A 17,892-nucleotide genomic window follows, 5' to 3' on the forward strand; every position below is an offset into this window, starting at 1 on the left:
TGAGGTGGCATATAATCCTTTACTCAGCTGGAGATGCAAGTGGGACAGGATTTCAATTGTTGAACATCCCCAAAGGAGGGTGGCTAGTGATCCAAATCACAGCACCCAGGGTAATAATGCCTTTAATCTGGGCTGGTATCAATATTCAAAGGGCAAGGCATGAAAAACAGGGTAGCAAAGCTTCCATGGCAGTAATGAAAGTTATGACATTTCAGGAATTCTGTGCTTTTTGTTTTTTTTTAATTTTATTTATTTATCTTTGGCTGCATTGGGTCTTCATTGCTGCGCGCGGGCTTTCTGTAGTTGCGGCGAGCCAGGGCTAATTTTCGTTGCAGTGCATGGGCTTCTCATTGCAGTGGCTTCTCTTGTTGTGGAGTGCAGGCTCTACACGCATGGGCTTCAGTAGTTGTGGCACGAGGGCTCAGTAGTTGTGGCTCGTGGGCTCTAGAGCACAGGCTCAGTAGTTGTGGCATACAGGCTTAGTTGCTCCACAGCATGTGAGATCTTCCCAGACCAGGGCTTGAACCCATGTCCCCTGCATTGGCAGGCAGATTCTTAACCACTGCGCCACCAGGGAAGCCCTGGAATTCTGTGTTTGATGTAAGCCTCTAGACATGGTAGGGGAAAGGTGAAAGGGTCTGACACCCAGAGTAAAGAGACAAAAGATGGCTATAAAGTTATTAAGGCATGAATTATGTAAATCAGAGCTCCAGTCCAAGCTGAAACAGTAGTGGAAATCAGGAAGTCTAAAGGTGGCCAGCTCAACAGAAGGCACAGGCTATACTTGGTAGCAAGACAGGTTTTGACCCATCCTCTGGTACCTCATAAGGTAACAAGCTTAGGAAGGATTGGTTCAGATGCAATGTGAGGCTGAGCTGGGCAAAGCTGGGACAAGCAATGATCTATATTACCTATGTTTACATCAAGTAGGAGTGCAAAGCAAAAGTCTGACTACATATGTCTTTGATTGTGATTTGGTTTTTCTTAACATTTTAACATTTCTAAAATTGGTATCTAATTTCAAATCAGATATATGTCTTTCATTTGAAAATCTTCCCACCTCTCCACAAAGTCTTCATTGATTAAATTGATGGTCAAATTTGTTTCTCAAAAATAATCACTAAGGGGCTTCCCTGGTGGCACAGTCTGGGAGGATCCCACATGCCGCGGAGCGGCTGGGCCCGTGAGCCATGGCCGCTGAGCCTGCGCGTCCAGAGCCTGTGCTCCACAACTGGAGAGGCCACAACAGTGAGAGGCCCGCGTACCGCAAAAAAAAAAAAAAAAAATCACTAAGATTATATATGTTTCTCTTCCTAGTGTTTTTTCCTATGTATTAGCACTCCTTTAAATTTAAAAATAAAAAACAAAATTAATACATCAAACTAAAAATCTTCTGCACTGCAAGGAAAATCATCAACAAAATGAAAAGGCAACCCACTGAATGGTAGACAATATTTGCAAATCATACATCTGATAAGGGGATTATATCCAAAATATATAAAGAATTCACAAAACCCAATAGCAAAAAACCCCAAACAATCCAATTAAGAAATAGACAGAGGATCTGAATAGATATTTTTCCAAAGAAGACATGCAGATGGACAACAGGTACATGAAAAGATGCTCAACGTCATTAATCATCAGGGAAATGCAAATCAAAACCACAATGAGATATCACCTCATACCTGTCAGAATGGCTATTATCCAAAAGACAACAAATAACAAGTGTTAGTGAGGATGTGGATTAAAGGGAACCCTGTGCACTGTTGGTGGGAATATAAATTGGTGCAGTAATTATGGAAAATAGTATGGAGGTTCCTCAAAAAATTAAAAATAACTCTCCCTCCTGCCACCTCCCCTGGCCCTCTTGTGCTGTGCGGTTTCTCTGATGCAAGACTGTCCCGGCCCAGATATGGCTCATGGACAGCAGAAGATTCAGTCTCAGCAGAAAAATGCCAAAAAGCTGGACAAAAGAAGAAACAAGGACATGACCAAAAGCCTGCTGCCAAAACTGCCTTAATATATATCTGCACTGTCTGTAAGACACAAATGCCAGACCCTAAGACCTTCAAGCAGCACTTTGAGAGCAAGCATCCTAAGACTCCACTTCCTCCAGAATTAGCTGATGTTCAGGCATAAAGTTGTTTACAGGGGAAGTTGTGACACCTTTGACTCTTCTCCTGTCTCAGACCTTAGGTAACAAACCTGCAGCTGCTTTTCTAACAAACTGTTGATCAGCAAAAATAAAGGGGCTACAGAAACACTCATTTTTATGCTGTTCCCTTTTGGTCTTCATGCAAAGACAATTCTGTGCAAATGTACCGTTGACTCTGATTTGGAAATCTGAAAATCAATTCATCCTTGTTATAAAATTTTTTTTATAATTGTAATTATATTGATGTTCATATTGTATAAAATAACTCACTTAATAAAGTAGTACTTTGATTTTACAACATCACAGGATAAATGGTTCTAGAAATTCTATTCTAACTTTCTACATTATTTGCCTTATAAAAATCTAATGAATTCATCAGCTAGAATTGCAAGCACAATTCTTATCTCCCTTTCTAATGCAGGGGCATGTTCATAGTTAAACTAGAGCAGACTCATTCATTAAATCTGTGCACACGATTTTATTGGAAGCTGCTGACCTAGGTGAAGAATGACTTATCTGCTGCCTTAGTATATTGCAATCATGTGTCATTTTCCCCTCTGATTGTTTCTTGTGATTGAGGTTGGAATATTTAAACTTGCTGTGTGACCTGGCTATACCTGCCAGCCATGTATGGCCTGTAGATTAACTGATAAATTCCTTAAAGTGGTTGGATTGTCAGTGAGCCCGTGTGAAAAATTAGGTTCTGAAGTATATGCCACAATGAAGTAATCAGCCTTTTGTTCAATACAAAATATGATGGAACATACGTGAACTGGTAAAGATCTATCTTTTATAAATTATACTTGATTCTTTGAAAATTGTTCAAGTTCTTTCATTTAAAATTGAAACTCATAATTTTCGAAGGAGTTTTTAGAAGTTAATTACAATTTGGCCAATTTATGAACGGATTCTGCATTAACAGAAGGATTGGAATGGCTTGTGACTGGGTTAAATCCCAGTGAGTAGTTGATTTTTACTTTGTGCTGGTTCCTAAAATCAAAGGCTGTGTACAGCATGACTTCCGTCTGAACTAGAAAAGTATTAAAATAGGCCAATATCCACATTTTTTAGGCTCTAAGGATGGGAAGTGGGTTTGTTCCAATGAATGAGGTAAATCCTGCCCAGTTAAAAAAGACTAATTTAGGTTTCTTCTAATTTGCTTTTGCCAACTATTAATACAAGTGAAACTGCTGTAACTCAGTTTAAATTTAAAGTTGATAGAATAGGAAGAACACTCAAATATTTACTGGTAATTGCTTAGAGCTGCAAATCTGATCCTGTGGATTACAAAATGCATTTCCTCTTTCTGCTGTAACTCATCACTGCATTTGTTTTGTAGCTATACATATTCTGCCCCCCTTGTTTGTCTTCACTGTAAGTTTAAAATAAGATATTTCCAAGGAAAAGCTTCAGTGGTGATAATTTCTTAGTAACTCCTATTCTTATACTCTTACTTTAAAATAGTCATTTTTTCATGTATTTGATTTCTTCAGTTTCAGATTTATTATTTGTTAATTCCCAATATGTTTGTTACCAGAACATTAGAGTTGGCCTAATTGCTTATAGTGGTTATTAACAGAGGTTCTGGTTAAATTACAATTTAAAAGTTTTTAAAAGTGCTTTGAGCATATGTATGTTTATATTAGTAATAAATCATTTAAAAACCTTTCACAAGTTTTGGTTTAATTTTTTTTCATTTGTTTTACTGACTAATTCAGAATAAAAGCTTTATGTTCTTGTTAAAAAAAAAATTAAAAATAGAACTGCAATATGACCCAGAGAGTCCACTTCTGGGTATTTGAAGAAAACGAAAACACTACTTCAAAAAGATATGCGCACCCCTATGTTCATTGCAGCATTATTTTCAACAGCCAAGGTATGGAAAAAACCTAAGTGTTCAATGATGGATGAATGGATAAAGAAATTGTGGTATTTATACACACACACACACATAGACACATACTGGCATACTATTCAGACATAAAAAAGAATGAAATCTTGCCCTTTGTGACAACATGAATGAACCTTGAGAGCATTATGCTACGTGAAATAAGTCAGACAAAGAAAGACAATAATTATATATGAAATTTAAACAACAACAACAACAAGAAACCAAGCTCATAGATACAAAGAACAGATTGGTAGTTGTCAGAGGTGGGAGATGGGTGAGTGGGAGAAATGGGTCAAGGGGGTCAAAAGGTATATAAACTTCTAGTTATAAAATAATTAAGTCATGAGGATATAATGTACAGCATGATGACTATAGTTAATAATACTGTATTGTATGTTGGAAAGTTGCTAAGAAACTAGATCTTAAAAGTCTTTATCATAAGAAAAAAAACCTTTTTTTAAAACTGTGTATGGTACCAGATGGTAACCAGACTTGTGGTGATCATTTCACAACACATATAGAGAATCATTATGTTATACACTGGAAACTAGTATAATGTTACATGTAAATTACACATCAATTAAAAAATTCCCTCAAAACCCAAAAAACAAAATGAAGATTATTCTCTCTCTTGATATGTTCTTCCTTAAAGATACACATGTACAAATCTCTCATATTAGAAACAACAGAAAAACCTCTCCTTGGATGCTGTGTTTCCATCTAGCTACAATCACCTCTCTCATTCCCTTCAGAGTCAAGTTCCTGGAAAGAAAAGAATATAATTTCTGCTTATTATTTCCCACTACCTACTTAAAATAAAACTGCTCTAGCCAAAAGTCATCTATCTATGACCCAATTGCCAAATCCAGCAGCATATTTTTAGTACTCATTGTACTCGACAATTCTGTAGCATTTAATGCTGTTGGCCAATTTCTTCTCTTAAAACTGTCCTTTTTAAGAAAATTAACCATCTCCACTCTGTCCACTTCCTACCTTCCAGATGCAACCATCCCTGTCAACAGTGGTGAATCTTTTCATACTTTCTCTTGGCTCATGCAAAATATAAAAGCACATGTGCACATAAATACTCTGCTGTCACTTTTCTCAACATACCATAGATGTCTCTCCAAGTTAGTAGATATTGATCTTTTAGTCTTTTTTTCTAACCTACATACACACATATTTTACATAAATAGGATGATCTATCTGCTTTTTATATTTCAATTTTTTTCTCTCTCTTTTTTTTCCCCCCACTGGCCTGCCCCCTCCCTGCTCTCTGTAGACTTGCTCCTCCTCCCACTTTCCCCTGTCTCATTTCTTGTAGTGTTCCATCTTGCACCTTATCATTTCCTCTGTGAGGCCTGATCATTGTCCTTTTATTACTCTACCGTCTGTAAACATTCCACCTCTTCCTTTATGACTCTACTCTTTTTATACCTTCCATAATACCTATATTGACTATCTACATATGTCCCCCTTTATTACATTTCTAAGACACTTGTGGGCATGGATTATGTTTTATTTATGTTTCCTAATTCCAGAACTTAGAGGGAAGAATAGAAATAGGAATCAGGGAGATAAGCATAGAGGAAATTTAAGACAAGGAGACAATTTGGGGAAATCATGGAGTTTGTGGATGAGGTACCTGTCAGTGTGACAGGATGAGAGCTTTTCCAATAAGGAGTAGGAAATATTCCTTGAGAGTTAAGGTGGGTCATTTGCTACTGGTCAGGAATGGGCAAAGTATAGCCTATGTGGCAAATACGACCTGCTATCTGTATTTTTTTGTAACTAAAATTTCAGTGGAACGTAACCATGCTCATTGGTCTATGTATTGTGTATGGCTATTTTTGTGCCACCATAGCAGAACTAAGTAGTTGTGACACCATAGCAGAACTAAGTAGTTGTGACAGAGACTGTATGGTCAGCAAAGCCTACTACAGTACAGGTCACTGCATGTCAGCCTGAGATGTCTCATTATGTTCCTGAATGGAATATAGCATTGCTAATTTCCACCACAATAAACAAATATTTATTGAGTGAACAAAGCATTATTTCAGGCCTTGGGGATTTTCTTAGTCTGCCTGGGCTGTGATAACAAAATACCATAGACTGGGAAGGTTAAACAATAGTCATTTATTTCTCACAGTTCTGGAGGCTGGGAATCCAAGATCAGGGTGCTAGCATGGTTGGGTTCTGGTGAAAAACCTCTTCTTGACTTGCAAACACCCATCTTCTCATTGTGTGTTCACATGGCCTTTCCTCTGCGGGTGTGGAAAGAGATCTCTCTCTCTTCCTTTTCTTATAAGGCAGCCAATACTATTAGATTAGGATGCCACCCTTATGACTTCATTTAACCTTAATTACCTCCTAAAAACCCTATCTTCAAATACAGTCACAGAAGGGGTTAGAGCTTCAAGGAATGAATTTTGGGGGGATAAAATTCAGTCCATCGCAGGGATATACAAGGCACTAGGGATGTTGTGGTGAACATATGAAGCAATTAAGTCCTCTGAACTAATTCTTTAAAAAAGAAAAAAAAATGTGAAGAAGAGATAGTTTCAAGAATGTGAGTGCTAAAAGGCACAAAGGGGCAATAATTAAGGCATGGGGTACCAAGGTCCTGAAACAGAGTGGTTGTGTTGAGAATTTAAGGCATTTTGAAAGTAAAATCAGCAGAAGCTAATTCTCATTCGAATGGAGGAGGACACACTGGTTTCATAACGAATAATTTTGATTTTTTTCCTCATAAATCTTAAAATCTCTGAATTCACAATTTCATTTTGATTTGCATTCCCCTATTTCTTTTGAACACTTTAAAAAGAAGTCAAAGATCTTAGTTTCTGACTTCCAGGCAGGTGAGAAGTCCCATTGAGCCATAACACAAAGAACACAGCTCTATATCAAAAGCCATTTTTAAGCCTCCAGCAACAATCCCTATACCCGTCAATCAGTTCCAGATCCACTAAATCCAGTTACTTCTAAGCCACAGCATGTCACACATTACTTTAGAGAGCAAAGTGGTCTTTTATTAGTCTTCTCTCTTCTTTACTGAACCTCTTGGGCTCTTTTCTTGCCTTATTCCATTCTCCTTAATTTTCTTTTGTTTCTCTATCACAGAAGAACTTTTATATATTAATTAAATTTGTTCCAAATATTGGTTATCCATAACCCTTCTCCATTCAGGCAGAAACAGGTAATGTTCAACTGCCTCAAAGAATGGATGACACAGCAGTATGTAGATAAAAAAGGAATTAAATTATTAAATATTTGGTATTTGAGTTTCAAAAGCCTAGGATTCTGAGTATAAACGATAGATTTAGAAGACCTTTATCCTACTCCTCCTATCCCTTTATACTCAACACATACTAGATAAAGATTTTATGGGATTGGAGCAAGAGCCTATTGGATCTCCAAAAAGGTACTCTACAACATGTTCACCTTAGCTTAAAACTGGAAGGAGGATGATAGGACAGAAAATACCATCAGGTTTAGGGTCTGGATAGCAGGAAACCTGTAACTTCCAATCTCTAGAATATAGTCTAAGGAGGAAGCGAGGTCTCAGAAGTCTCTTATGCTTAGCATGGTATGGGAGCAGCATAGAATGGCATTTATCTGGCACCAAGTAGACAGTAAAGATCTTTTAGTCAATACAAGAAGGAAAATAAATACCTTTCTTTCTCAGTCTTTCTGAGTATAAGCTCAGTAGGTATCAGTAAGGCCAAATTCCACCCCACCTTCAACATGCTGACACTTGGAAGGTTCTAGAAACTTAGAACATAGACCTAGAGGTAAAAAGAGGAGAAAGGCTTGACCGATTAAGATTTAGTTTCTAGCCTCCAATAGAAAGGGGGCTTAAAATAGAAATTTAAATTCATTCATTTATTCAACAAGTATCCACTGTGTACTTATATGTACAAATAACTTTTAATAAAAAATAAAGCTACAGGGCTTCCCTGGTGGCGCAGTGGTTGAGAGTCCGCCTGCCAATGCAGGGGACGTGGGTTCGTGCCCTGGTCTGGGAAGATCCCATATGCCGTGGAGTGGCTGGGCCCTTGAGCCATGGCCGCTGAGCCTGCGCGTCCGGAGCCTGTGCTCCGCAACGGGAGAGGCCACAACAGTGAGAGGCCCGCGTACCACACACACACACACAATAATAAAAAAAAATAAAGCTACATTCCCTGAATATCTGAGTTTGTGGATTATGAGTCATTCCCAGAACATATTATTCACTTTCTTATCTTTTCCTTATATCATTTAATTTCTTCACATACATTTGAAGTACATCCACTTTTCTTTAAATCTTATCTATTGCATTTATCTCATACCTGACACAAAGTCCATGCTATGTCACAGAAAAAGTTCAGATATTAAAGTTATCAGAAAATCACATGATTAAGAAACAGCATATGGAAGTTACTTTAAATATACAGACATATATATTACAGAATTCTCTTCATTCCTGATTCTTAAAAAATGTAAGTTTTTATAAATGTCATTGTTGTGTCATAAGAATCTGTATTTCTAGTTTCAGAATATGACTCCAAATTTGCATAAATACATATTCCAAATTTGACAGTTTTGGACTTCTAACATATGCTAGTGCTAGCTTCCATATCAGTCATCAAAAATATATTTTAAGAAACAACTGGAAAAGTTTCTTACATCACCAAAAAAGATTTTGGGTCAATATGGGGAACAAGGCAAATGCAGTAAGTCTCCCTTCAGTACTAATTAAATAAAAATGTTAGATTAACTGTTCAAAAACCTAACACATATGTTGCAGATATAGCTTGGGAGTCAAGGCTCTAAGCTCTATGTATAGCAGTGAGCTAAAAAGGCTGTTTGGTCTGAGGAATATAGTACAGAAGCCAGCTAATCTAGGCAAAGAATTGGCAGAAGGATACCAGCACTCTAAACCTGCACTATTTGTAGGTGTGATGTCTAAATTAGCACCTCCCAAGAAGCTTGGAAACCCTAAATAGAGAAAATAAAATTAAAATAAGTCCTGTACTAGTGAAAGCCACAGCAAAGTCAAACACAAAACTGGCTCCAAGGGGTTTCTTCCACAACTCAGGGCCCTTGAAATTCACATAGAAACAACTCCCACTGAAGATAAGCTCACAGTCAAAAGTTACAAAGTATGTCAGAAAACAACCTGTCAATAAAAAAGTATTAGTAGATGTATGAATGGGAAGAATTCACTTTTAAAAAACTACATATAACTGAGAAATATGTAAGAAACTTTAAAATAATTGTGTTAAAAGAAATTTTAGGGACTTCCCTGGTGGCGCAGTGGTTAAGAATCTGCCTGCCAGTGCAGGGAACACAGGTTTGATCCCTGGTCCGGGAAGATCCCACATGCTGTGGAGCAACTAAGCCCGTGAGCCACAGCTACTGACTCTGTGCTCTAGAGCCCATGAGCCAAAACTACTGAGCCCGTTTGCCACAACTACTGAAGCCTGTGCGCCTAGAGGTCATGCTCTGCAACAAGAGAAGCCACTGCAATGAGAAGCATGTGCACTTCAATGAAGAGTAGCCCCTGCTCACCGCAACTAGATAAAGCTCGTGTGCAGCAATGAAGACCCAATGTAGCTGAAAATAAATATAAATTAAATAAATAAATTTAAAAAATAAATTAAAAAAAAGAAATTTTTAAAGAAGAATATAGTTAATTAGACAAGAACAGGATATAATAAAAATATAATAATGTAATAACTTTGTATAGTGTATAATGTACAAAAATACCGAATCACTACATTGTACATCTGTAACTAAATAATATTGTAAGTCAACTACAATTCAATTAAAAATATACATATATATATAATAAAAACAAAAAGTGAACTTGAATAAGAATCCAAATGGAGACTGTAAATATGAAAAAAGTAAGGTTAAAGAAGATAGAATTATAAGATTGGAAAAATTGCTAAAGGTAAATACAGAACAATTACTCTGTAAGATTCTCAACTTATTTTATAGAGGCAAGATACAAACTTCCTTCTAAAAACAAACAAACTCATAGAAAAAGAGATCATTATTTATGGTTATCAGAGGCAGTTGGGGGAGGGGTAATTGGATGAAGGTAATCAAAAGGTACAAACTTCCAGGTATAAAATAAATACTAGAGATGTAATATACAACATGATAAATACAATTAATACTGCTATATGTTATATATGAAAATTGTTAAGAGAATAAATCCTAGGAGTTCTTATCACAAGGAAAGGATATTTTTTTCTATTTCTTTAGTTTTGTATCTATATGAAATGATGAATGTTCACAAAACCTAGTGGGGTAATCATTGCATGATATATGTGAGTCAAATCATCTTGCTGTATACCTTAAACTTATACAGTGCTCTATGTCAATTATATCTCAATAAACCTGGAAGAAAAATATAAGAGATAAAAGAAAAGAAAATTCCTTGAATTGAATCCTTCCAAGTATGGAGTAAGGCTATAAGGAATTTTATAAAATCATCTAATTCAGCACTAAAATCATGGTTTCTCTAAAAATCTCTTTCAAATAATATACTACATATTTCTCTAATAATTAAACTGTATTATACTCTTCTAGATTGGCAGTCCACAACTCGTGTCAAATATGTGGGAACAATTCTGTGTTTTTTTCCTGGCTAACTTATTAAGTCACTGACTGGCTCTCTGATATGACTATTCTAAAAACTTTGCCATTTGCCATTCCTTTCAAATTCTTCCTGGATCTACAACTTCTCTTTCTCTAATGGCTTCTCACATTAAAAATAAAAAGAACCACACACACACATACAAAAACCCAAACACACAAAAAACCCAAATTCTCTTAGTCTTGCAATTTGATCCAACTACTACCTTCCCTCTCTCTTCTTCCTATCACAGCTAAACTTCTCAAAAGAACTGTCTCTACTTTTCATCTAACTTGATCTGTTGGCAGATTTGACACTGTTATTCTCTTCTTCAAAATTTTAAATTTCTTGAAATATTCATCACTTATCTTGTGTGATTTTGTCTGTTAAGGTCTGCCTTTACCATTTGTCCTAGAGTTCTGTCTGTTCTTTTTTTTTTAGTTTTGTTTGTTTGTTTTTCTTTTTATGAGTGTGTGTGTGTGTATGTTTCTTTGTGTGACTTTTGTCTGTTTAGTTTTGCTTTTCCCATTTGTTTTGGGATTCTATCTGCTCATGTTTTTTTAATTTCTTCCTTTTCTTCAGAGCCATGCAGCTGGCAGGGTCTTGGTGCTCCAGTCAGATGTCAGGCCTGAGCCTCCAAGGTGGAGAGTTGAGTCCAAGACATTGGACCACCAGAGACCTCCCGGCTCCATGTAATATCAATTGGCGAGAGGTCTTCCAGAAATCTCTGTCTCAACACTAACAGCCATCTCCATCCAATGGCCAGCAAGCTCAAGTGCTGGATGCTCCATGCCAAACAACTAGCAAGACAGGAACACATCTCCACCCATTCACAGAGAGGCTGCCTAAAGTCATACTAAGTTCACGGACACACCAAAACACATGACCAGACACGGCCCAGTCCACCAGAAGGAGAATATCCAGTACCACCCACCAGAAAACAGGCACCAGTTGCTCCAACCAGGAAGCTTACACAAGCCACTGAAACAACCTCACCCACTGGGGGCAGACACCAAAATTAGCAGGAACTACGAACCTGCAGCCAGTGAAAAGAGGACCACAAACATAGTAAGTTAAACAAAATGAGAAGACAGGGAAATATGCAGCAGATGAAGGAGCAAGGTAAAAACCCACCAGACCAAATAAATGAAGAGGAAATAGGCAGTTTACCCAAAACAGAATTCAGAGTAATGACAGTAAAAATGATCCGAAATCTTGGAAATAGAATGGAGAAAATATAAGAAATGTTTAACAAGGACCTAGAAGAACTAAATAGAAAACAAACAATGATGAACAACACAATAAATGAAATTAAAAATTCTCTGGAAGGAATCATTAGCAAAAGAACAGATAAGTGACCAGGAAGATAGAAGAGTGGAAATAACTGCTGCAGAGCAGAATAAAGAAAAATGAGTGAAAAGAATTGAGGACAGTCTCAGAGACATCTGGGACAACATTAAATGCACCAACATTCAAATTTTAGGGGTCCCAGAAGAAGAAGAGAAAAAGAAAGTTTTTGAGAAAATATTTGAGATTACAGCAGAAAACTTCCCTAAAATGGGAAAAGATATAGTCCATCAAGTCCAGGAAGTGCAGAGAGTCCCAAACAGAATAAATCCAATGAGTAACATGCCAAGACACAAATTAATCAAACTATCAAAAATTAAACATAAAGAAAAAATATTAAAAGCAGCAAGGGAAAAGCAACAAACAACATACAAAGGAATCTACATAAAGTTAAAAGCTGATCTTTCAGCAGAAACTCTGCCATCCAGAAGGGAGTGGCAGGATGTATTTACAGTGATGAAAGAGAAAAACCTACAACCACGATTACTCTACCTAGCAAGGATCTCATTCAGGTTCGACAGAGAAATGAAAACCTTTACAGACAAGCAAGAGCTAAGAGAATTCAGCACCACCAAACCAGCTTTACAACACATGCTAAAGGAACTTCTCTAGGCGGGAAACATAACAGAAGAAAAGGATCTACAAAAACAAACCAAAACAATTAAGGAAGTGGTAATAGGAGCATACATATTGATAATTACCTTAAATGTAAATGGATTAAATGCTCCAACCAAAAGACACAGACTGGCTGAATGGATACAAAAACAACACCTGTCTATATGCTGTCTACAAGAGACACACTACAGACCTAGGGACACACACAGACTGAAAGTGAGAGGATGGAAAAAGACATTCCATGCAAATGGAAATCAAAAGAAAGCTGGAGTAGCAATGCTCATATCAGACAAAATAGACTTTAAAATAAAGACTACTACAAGAGACAAAGAAGGACACTACCTAATGATCAAGGGATCAATCCAAGAAGAAGATATAACAATTGTAAATATTTATGCACCCAACATAGGAGCAACTCAATACAAAAGGCAAATGCTAACAGCCATAAAAGGGGAAATCGACAGTAACACAAACATAGTAGGGGACTTTAACACCCCACTTTCACCAATGGACAGATCATACAAAATGAAAATAAATAAACACAAGCTATAAATGACACAACAGACCAGGTAAAATTAGTTGCTATTTATCAGACACTCCATCCAAAAACAACAGAATACACCTTTTTCTCAAGTGCTCATGGAACTTTCCCAAAGAGAGACCATATCTTGGGTGACAAATCAACCATTGGTAAATTTAAAAAAATTGAAATCATATCAAGGATATCTTCCGACCACAATGCTATGAGACTAGATAACAATAACAGGAATAAAACTGTAAAAAATAAAAACACATGGATGCAAACAATATGCTACTCAATAACCAAGAGATCACTGTAGAAATCAAAGAGGAAATGAAAAAATACCTGGAAATAAATGACAATGGAAACATGATGACCCAAAACCTACGGCATAAAGCAAAACAGTTCTAAGAGGGAAGATTATAGCAATACAATCCTACCTCAAGAAACAAGAAAAATCTCAAATAAACAACCTAACCTTACACCTAAAGAGATTAGAAAAAGAACAAAACAACCCCAAAGTTAGCAGAAGAAAAGAAATCATAAAGATCAGATCAGAAATAAATGAAAAAGAGGTAAAGGAAATAATAGCAAAGATCAATAAAACGAAAAGCTGGTTCTTTGAGAAGATAAACAAAATTGATAAACCATTAGCCAGACTCATCAAGAAAAAAAGGGAGAATATTCAAATCAACAGAATTAGAAGTGAAAAAGGAGAAGTAACAACTGACACTGGAGAAATACAAAGGAACATGAGAGACTACTACAAGTAACCATACGCCAATAAAATGGACAACCGGGAAGAAATGGATAAATTCTTAGAAAAGTACAACCTCCCGAGACTGAACCAGGAAGAAATAGAAAATATGAACAAACCAATCACAAGCACTGAAAATTGAAACCATGAATAAAAATCCTCCAACAAACAAAAGCCCAGGACCAGAAAGTTTCACAGGTGAATTCTAACAAACATTTAGAGAAATGCTAACACTTACCCTTCTCAAAATCTTCCAAAATACAGCAGAGGGAGGAACACTCCCAAACTCATTCTATGAGGCCACCATCACCCTGATACCAAAACCAGACAAAGATGTCACAAAAAAAGAAAACTACAGGCCAGTATCACTGATGAACATAGATGCAAAAATCCTGAACAAAATACTAGCAAACACAATCCAACAGAACATTAGAAGGATTATACACCATGATCAAGTGGGGTTCATCCAGGAATGCAAAGATTCTTCAGTATATGCAAATCAATCAATGTGATACACCATATTAACAAATTGAAGGATAAAAACCATATGATAATCTCAATAGATGCAGAAAAAGCTTTCAACAAAAGTTAACACCCATTTATGATAAGAACTCTCCAGAAAGTGGGCATCGAGGGAAACTACCTCAACATAATAAAGGCCATATATGAGAAACCCACAGTCAACATCACTCTCAATGGTGAAAAACTGAAACCATTTCCACTAAGATGAGGAGCAAGAAAAGGTTGCCCAATCTCACCACTATTATTCAACATAGTTTTGGAAATTTTAGCCATGGCAATCAGAGAAGAAAAAGAAATAAAAGGAAAACAAATCAGAAAAGAAATAAAACTGTCACTGTTTGCAGATGACATGATACTATACATAGAGAATCCTAAAGATGCTACCAAAAAACTCCTAGGGCTAATCAATGAATTTGGTGAAGTAGCATTATACAAAATTAATGCACAGAAATCTCTTGCATTCATATACACTAACAGCCAAAATCTGAAAGAGAAATTAAGGAAACATTCCCATTTACAGTTGCAACAAAAAGAATGAAATACCTAGGAATAAGCCTACCTAAGGAGACAAAAGACCGGTGTGCTGAAAAATATAAGATACTGATGAAAGAAAGTAAAGACTATACAAACATATAGAGAGATATACCATGTTCTTGGATTGGAAGAATCAACATTGTGAAAATGACTATACTACCCAAAGCCATCTACGGATTCAATGCAATCCCTATCAAACTACCAGTGGCATTTTTTGACAGAACTAGAACAAAAAATTTTACAATTTGTATGGAAACACAAAAGACCCTGAATAGCCAAAGCAATCTTGAGAAAGAAAAATGGAGCTGGAGGAATCTAACTCTCTGACTTCAGACAATACAACAAAGCTACAGCAATCAAGCAGTATGGTACTGGCACAAAAACAGAAATATAGATCAATGGAACAGGATAGAAAGCTCAGAAATAAACTCACACACTTATGGTCAATTAATCTATAACAAAGGAGGTAAGAATATAAAATGGAGAAAAGAGAGTCTTTTCAGTAAGCGGTGCTGGGAAAACTGGACAGCTACATGTAAACGAATGATATTAGAACAGTCTCTAACACCATACACAAAAATTAACTCAAAATGCATTAAAGACCTAAATTTAAGGCTGAACACTATATAACTCTTAGAGGAAAACATAGGCAGAACACTCTTTGATGTAAATTGCAGCAATATCTTTTTGGATCCACCTCCTAGAGTAATGGAAATAAAAACAAAAATAAACAAATGGGACCTAATTAAACTTAAAAGGATCTGCACAGCAAAGGAAACCACAAACAGAACAAAAAGACAACCCACAGAATGGGTGAAAATATTTGCAAACTAAGTGACTGACAAGGGATTATTCTCAAAAATATACAAACAGCTCATGCAGTTCAATAACAAAAAACAAACAACCCAATCAAAAAATGGGCACAAGATCTAAATAGACACTTCTCCAAAGAAGACATATAGATGGCAACAAGCACATGAAAAGATGCTCAACATCACTAATTATCAGAGAAATGCAAATCAAAACTGCAATGAAGTATCACCTTTCACTGGTCAGAATGAGGTATCACCTTACACTGGTCAGAAAGAGGTATCACCTTACATTAGTCAGAATGGCCATTAAAAAATCTACAAACAATAAATGCTGGAGAGGGTGTGGAGAAAAGGGACCCCTCCTATACTGTTGGTGGGAATGTAAATTGGTACAGCCACTATGGAGAACAGTACGGAGGTTCCTGAGAAAACTAAAAATAGAAGTACTGTATGATCCAGCAATCCCACTCCTGGCCATATATCCAGAGAAAACCATAATCTGAAAGGATACATGTACCCCAATGTTCACTGCAGCTCTATTTACAATAGTCAAGACATGAGAGCAACCTAAATGTACACTGACAGAGGAATGGATAAAGAAGATGTGGTACATATATACCATGGAATATTACTCAGCCATAAAAATGAATGAAGTAATGCCATTTGCAGCAGCATGGATGCACCTAGAGATTATCATAGTAAGTGAAGTCAGACAGACAGACAAATATCATATATCACTCATATGTGGAATCTAACTTTAAAAAATAAAGAAAGAAATGAACTTATTTACAAAACAGAAAGGGACGTACAGATATCAAAAACAAACTTATAGTTACCAAAGGGGAAACGTGGAGGGGAGGGATAAATCAGAAGCCTGGGATGAACACACACACACTACTATATATAAGACAGATAAGCAACAAGGACCTACTGTATAGCACAGGGAACTCTACTCAGTATTCTGTGATAACCTATATGAGAAAAGAATCTAAAAAAGAATGAATATATGTACATGTATAACTGAATCACTTTACTGTACACTTGAAACTAACACAACATTATAAATCAACTATACCCCAATAAAATTTTTTTAAAAAAGAAAACAAAACAAATAAAGGAGAGAAAGGGCATGTGAGAGATAAGAATGGTATGAAGAAGGCTATGGACATGGGAAGCAGCAGTTTGGATGTAGGTGTGCAACAAACATTAGAGGAAGTAATAATAAATAGATGTGGGTTGGGAACAAATGTCAGCAGAGAATATACAGATAGGTTTTTGTCCCCTCCACACAAATTCTCCCTACCTAAGACATTTGGCAATTTATAACAGAAATGGAAAATAAAAGTTTGAAAAATAAGTGGAATGTCATGTACACTAAAAAAAGGAGCAAAGAGTTGAATACAAATACTTCATTCCTAATTTATAATGTGGCTGGAATAAGATAAACTCTAAAGACTAGTACTATAGTTAGAATTCAACCTATAAATAACAAGCACTCAGATGCTTTGTCTATTGTGTAATAAAACTCAAAAAAAAGTAGGGAATTGTTTAAAATAATGCTAGCTGAAAGTAAAGGCATGACTTGAACTCCAGCTTCATCACCTTGTGGATATAAATTAATCAACATCAGAAACCAATAAGGAAGATAGATAAATTTATGATTAACAGTATTTGTAACCAAGGTTTCATAAACTGTGATCCATGGATAGAATGAGTGGGGGGTGGGTGGTCTATGAATTAGGATGGGAAAATGAATTATATATCAATTTTTCTAACCTCTATTTGAAATTTATCATTTCCTTCGATGATGAATGAAGGAGATAAATCTCAGCAGTATTAGCAGTACCTGTGACTTTGTCACCAACAGAAATTAAAGGTTTTTCACATAACATTACAGCTGGTGCAGATATCTCCAAATATCATTTACACTCATCACTTCAATGACTTTACAATAGTAATTATACCCACTGCTAGACCCTGTTATGTAATGCCTTAATAAAGAAACACATGTATTAACTGTATCACAAATTTTTATTATTTTGATAACTTTTTCGATATAATTACTTTCTTGTCCATGTATTTTCTTTTATGCATTTAAGACATTATTTAAGTTT

At 36.2% G+C, this 17,892-nt stretch overlaps 1 protein-coding gene and 1 pseudogene across 1 annotated transcript in view; one reads left to right on the plus strand and one right to left on the minus strand.

Annotated features, from left to right (window-relative positions):
- RNF180 (ring finger protein 180) overlaps positions 1-17,892 on the minus strand; it is a 276,822-nt gene that overhangs the window by 108,137 nt on the left and 150,793 nt on the right. The window lies entirely within an intron of this gene.
- Positions 1,913-2,289, plus strand: LOC132422216 (zinc finger protein 706 pseudogene; annotated as a pseudogene).

The sequence above is a fragment of the Delphinus delphis genome, chromosome 3 (assembly GCF_949987515.2).
Source record: "Delphinus delphis chromosome 3, mDelDel1.2, whole genome shotgun sequence".
Classification (NCBI taxonomy): domain Eukaryota; kingdom Metazoa; phylum Chordata; class Mammalia; order Artiodactyla; family Delphinidae; genus Delphinus; species Delphinus delphis.